This window comes from Mytilus californianus, unplaced genomic scaffold (assembly GCF_021869535.1).
Source record: "Mytilus californianus isolate M0D057914Y unplaced genomic scaffold, xbMytCali1.0.p SCAF_13, whole genome shotgun sequence".
NCBI classification, from domain to species: Eukaryota; Metazoa; Mollusca; class Bivalvia; order Mytilida; family Mytilidae; genus Mytilus; species Mytilus californianus.
Window position 1 is genome coordinate 17,741,957 of NW_026262615.1, and position 6,306 is coordinate 17,748,262.

Consider the following 6,306-nt stretch of genomic DNA (forward strand, 5'->3'; position numbering starts at 1 on the left):
TTTTCCTTTCGAAATCACAACTGATATTGCACGACTTAAAGCAGTAAGACTTACACTGCCCTTGAAGGTTGATTTTGGAAAGACCAATAATTCTTCGAACTTATTAAAAAGTAAAATAACAAAAAAAACGAACTCCAAGGAAAATTCAAAAGGAAAGTCTTTTATCAAATGGCAAATTCAAAAGCGCAAACACACCAAAAGAATGGAAAACAACTGTCATATTCCTGACTTGGAAAACGCATTTCCTTATGTAAAAAATGGAGGATAAAGCCTGGTTTTATGGCTAGCTATACTTCTCACTTATATGACAGTCGCATAGAATTCCATTTTATTGACAACAATGTGTGAACAAAACAAACAGACATAATAGGTAAAAAGGTACAACATAAAACATTTTATTGTTCCTGCCTTTATATGACTACCTAAAGTTATTTTCTAGTTTGTTGTCATGGTGAATTTTTTAAAGTTCAATTAAACACTAAAAAAGTTCTATAAAAATATTTCGTAGAAGTGCAGCCTACAGAATTTTTAAAGTTGAAGCATCTGAATTCGAGAAAAACCCTAAGACGAAACGTAAATTTTAAAGATAAAACGAACTATTTCTTCTTGTGATATATCAAAGACAATAACGCGTGAAGGCGGCAATTGGCCATATTCTTATTGTTTTCTATTTGTTAAACAATATATAAACTCCTCGTTGATACTAGGATTAAAATGTACGCAAGACGCGCGTTTCGTCTACAAAGAGACTCATCAGTGAAACTCGAATAAAAGCAGTTAAAAAGCCCAAATAAAGCACGAAGTTGAAGAGCATTCTTCGTGTTCTTATCCTTATTCGTCTGCTTTTATTTTGCGCAAGTCATCTGTGTTGAAGGTCTCACTGTGATATTGAGATGCGGATTGGTTTCTTGGATTTATATGTTTTACTAACTATGATAAATGTTCACTCTTGATAACATGATCGACTTAGGGAATTCACATTGCTCAACTTCCATGGATGCATGTGTAGTCGTGTATTTATTTGGTATACTACGTGCTACTTATTCGCAACATTTCAATGATAAGGTTATAATTATACTTAACTTAAAGATTGTATATGTCATAGGAAGTCCATAGTTCAATAAACTTCATAACAAGGACGGAAGATTAGTTCTCAGCGTGTCAAGAGGGCTGAATCGATAAAGATAGAGAACAATACTATATATTGTTATTATTACTTTTCGTACATTAGTAAAAGAAAAATATGTAAACATATAAGAAATACAGAATGTTATGAGTTAAAACGGTCAACTTCAAGTTCAAAATTTTGATTTTAATCGAAAAAAAATATAGATACAAACAGCTTTAAATTTTGGCCTTATAAAAAGTAACAATCTGCCTTAAGGAGCAACATCTTCATTTAGTGTTTTTCAAATATAAAATATACACATGACAAGACACATAATATGTCAATACACGCAATACATGCAAAACGGTCAGCAATATCTAAACAGTTAATATTTACAGATCAAAATAAATTGAAACGCAGATGTACATTTAAATAAAAACTATTAAAACAAGCAAAGAAGAACTCACGTCTCGTGTTATTTACCTTTATACGTCAACATCATACTGAACTGTCTGGAAAACTACTAAACAGTATTGATTTCACCACAGTAGATACGTCGTAAATTTACTGAAAGACTGGACATGACTGAATAATTTATTGTTCAAACTTTTCAGATGAAATTAAGATCAAAATGACCGTTTAATACTAAAATTCATATACTAGTAAACAATCTGCATTTATTTGTTTTATGATATTATACGAAAGGGTTTGAAGATCTCACATGTTTCACAAAAATTTTGCTCAGAGTAGAATTTCAATCCATTTAAGTAATACCGTTTCCTGGACCATCAAAGATCAAACATACAAATTTCTTTTGCTTCATTTTTTCGTAAAATCTCATCGAAAAGTTTGTTTGGTAAGTAAAATGTTTGCAAACAGTACAACAATTTTAGACATATGTCCGGTATATATATATATATATAACTGTTGACTGTGAAGCAGAAAATTGTCCATAAAACATACATAAAACAATCTTGATATTCATACCCAGTTTGAAGGTTTCAATATTCATCGGCCATCTAATAATAGATTGTAGTGTTAACACTTACCATTTGATTATTCATTTGCTTTACCGACTTCAACTATAAAAGGCAAATGCCAAAAATAAATTGTCCACACTGGCAGCAGGTCAAATATTTTTAAGGTAATTAATGGCCTTACTGTTATTCACGCGTGACGCATGCATAGCAGGAGACGCTTACCCTGTCGGCGCTCCCGGTCTCGCTCCTTTCAGAGTTCCTTCGATTCTCTCAATTTATATTTGTTACTTTGATTGTCTCTTCTAACCGATATACGAGATTTAAACATCGCTAAACTTCTGTTGCCTTACTAATACCGGTCAGTCTAAAATACCTATATAAATTGAAAGTTTGTATGGTGGTAACAAAATAGATAGTAACTGGCAAAAACAAAAAAGAATAGAGAAAAAGGCAACAACAACCAAAAATAAATGTATAAAAGCATATACTAAAATATTAAAATATTTTTAACATTTCATTATTTTTCCAAATCAACTTTCTGATTTTGAACCAATGAGTGAAAAAAATTAAGGGGAAATTGACCCTATCACTTTACTAACTCATTACAGGCGACATACATTGTACTTCACTGAAGTATCAGACTCATTTCATATACATATAATTCATTTGTTTGGTTGGTTTTTTTTTCCTTCGGGATATTTTTGAATTGAGATTATTTTTTTCACTGTTGAATGGGAAATAATCCAATTTGATCCAAACTATTTCGCTTTTTACTCACGTTAAGTATACTTGATGTCGAAAGTCCGGACGTCTCTCATTAGCACTAGTATTTACAGATAAGAAAGACAGAAAAATGTTAACGGTCTCTGTCAATTGTGCCTAAGGTTTTACAACCCGAGGTTTAGCAGAAATGCAGTGTATGACCAACTTGAAAATTACAGACACGATTTACATTTAAATTATGTAAATGCTGATACTCTGGTAAAAATTTTTTAAAGGCGGAAAACTTGAACTTTCGTTCTCATTCTACAAAACACAACTGAAGTTAAAACAATTTGGAGATTTCTGGAATAGATAAAGGAATGCTGACCATAACTTTTAATAACTGCAAATCTATTGTATCCAACTATCTACCTGAAAGCTGTACAATTTTACAGCACATACATTATAAACCTTGTGATTATAATGGATCTTTCTAATAAAGAGATGTGATAAAACTCTCTCTCGAAAACCAAATTACTATAACACAATAAAATAGTCCTTACACAAAGTCATAGGAAAAAAGACACAATAATAAAAACATAAAAATCTGTAATTTTCAAAATTGTTAACTTCCATTGTTTTTTTATTTGTTTTTCATTATAATTTATTTGAATGTTTGATAGTATAATTGTTCTTATTCACCAACACTATAAGGAATTATATTGGGTAAATAAATGAAAAGATAGTGGAAAAGAACTTTATTTAAAGATTAAAAATGAGAATGGAAACGGGGAATGTGTCAAAGAGACCAAAACCTGGCCAAAGAGCAGAAAACAGTCCAAGGCCACCAATGGGTCTTCAACACAGCTAGAAAATCCCACACCCGGAGGCGGGCTTCAGCTGTTCTTTTCTTCCAATATTTTTACTTTATATTCTGTACAGGCTGTTGATGATTGACAGGAAATGTACTTAGTGAATTCAGAGACATATGTGTGTCTTGTGAATTGAAATCATATAATTAGTCTAACAACTTCTCTGTTGTATTATTATATAAACTTGACATCTACGTGGACTAAATTTGGTTTATAATCAGGGTTAAATTGTTCCATTGCAATAAACAGTGTGACCTTTTTTTCCTGTGACCTATATATGTTTGTGACTTATTTTCCGTTTACCTCTTAACGGCGAATAACAACAAACCCTTTCATCCCTTAAGTTTGATCACAAACCCGAACAAATGACTTGTCTCAGAATATTTTTCGTTATACCTACATGATATATTTTGCTATTGTGTTGTCTCATTTTGTCATATTTGTAAACACATTCAGAGAGATCAGACATGATTGAATGGTGTACCAGACAAAGCCTCTATTGATGTTTGTCATGCTGAAGGTTGTGTGGATTCAGAAGTCAAGTACACTATATACCTTTAAAACCAACACTCCGACTCATATTGCTTGTATTTACTTACACTGATTGGTTCGCTTTTGGTAGACCGTGTTTTGTTCTGTTTGAAAACATTTAGAAGTGTTTTGTCGACACTGTTCGATGCAACTGTATGAATTAGATGTGGTCTTCACATATATGATGGGCGTCGGCCCGGAAGATATGGGACAAGTACATCTGATTTACATCTAAGTAATACATAATTAGTTTATCTTTTCTTCTTTTCTTAAAAGAGCAATTAGTTTTGATAAAACAGGAATAGTGTCATTATTTAAAATTTGCTAGATGCAGTAGCACTTTCAACAGATGTTTCTTAGTAAATAATGGATTTGGAATGACATTGTGATTGCGTCTACTTTTCTGTTATATGATTGATATCATATCACTGCTTGTGAATGGCAATATGAATCCCTTTACTATCTTTTCTTTTTCTGGTTTAATTGCCAAAAGCAACTTTTTACTGATGAATAATATCATTTCTATGTAAATAATGTTTTAATTGTTTTAAAACTCCATCATTTGTCCTGCCTGTTTCTTATTTGTATTTGGACTCGGGTCGGGGCATACACTTATTGGCAGTTTTACTAGGAACACAACCAAAATGTATGATGTAATGCAAGTACCTTTATATTATGTATGTGAACAATCCTTATCAGATTGTTTTAATCGATAGGAAGTACATATTAACATTGTAATATTTATTAACGTAACAAACTGATCATGCCTTTTGTTTTTCTCACAAAAACGGTATATGACAATATATTGGAATAGAAATAAACAGATAAGTATGATTGTCAATAAAATGACAATTAACTTAAATTTAAGTGACAAGGGTGAAAATAAAGTGTATAACCTTTAACAATGAGCAAAACCATGTCATATAATTCACTTAAGTAAACATATATATTCTAATAACACTAATAGTTCAAAAAAGAAATATATTAACTTGTGCTTAATGTATTATGAAGGATTACCGCAGTATATACATTATTGACTTTGTTTATACTTATCGATAGAGGAGTTACTTTATCTGTTGATTTGGGTTCATCCGCACTTTATCCCATTGTTTTGATTGGAGTGTTTTTCTGATTTAAAGTATTTTAAGTATTATTTGTTTAGGTTTGTTACGCTCGGAATATTTTTTGTATGCCTTCAAAATGAAATAACATATACCGGGGACGGATACCATACTAGCGGTTATTCAAACTTGATACAGGTGTATAGGTAAGCATAAAAGTTTATAAAAAAAAATTTGTGCAGAAAAATTTAGATACAGATTAAGAAGGGTTTTTCATCACTTTATTTGTGTTTTTACTTTTTTTATTCAACTGTTGTCCAATATTTTGTTCTTTGTTTTGTATCTCTATTCTTAACTATTGTATTTTTATTCTAATTTCTATAAATCCTCATCCATACTCTCACAGAGGTAAGAAATAAATTAATTTTAAGTACAAGAGAGCGACAGAAGATAACAAAGGCATATTCAAATTCATGAATCGAATACAATCTGCTCAATGGTAATCAAACCTCTTATCGTTTTTATTGACAACGCCATGGCAAAATCGGAAAACGACCAAAAGACAACATAGAAAACTAATGACTAAGCAACACGAATCCAGTTGAAAACCAAGGGTTATTTACAAATATAATGGCAAATATTTGTCGTAGAAATTATTTTGCAGCATTACATATATTTTTATAATTTAAGAAAACATTGGAGAGTTTGACTACAATAGTAACCATCTAGACCTGCATCGTCTCTAATCAAGTTGTATTTAAATATAGAAGTAACGTAAATAAAAGCAGAACATCCTTCATCAATGTGACAAAGGTATGCATATCTAGCACTTGTTTTGACTGGTACAACACATTTCATTTATGAAAACAAGGTTCCGGAATTTTTTTTTGCACAAATGTTCCCATGGTGTTTCTAATTTGAAATACATTTTATATACATTTAGCATTGCCTACATGTAATTCAGACCAATAAAGACAAACATAAATATGAAAAAGAAAAATCACTATATCCTATCACAATGAGTTTAAGTTAAGCACTTCATCGCATTTCAT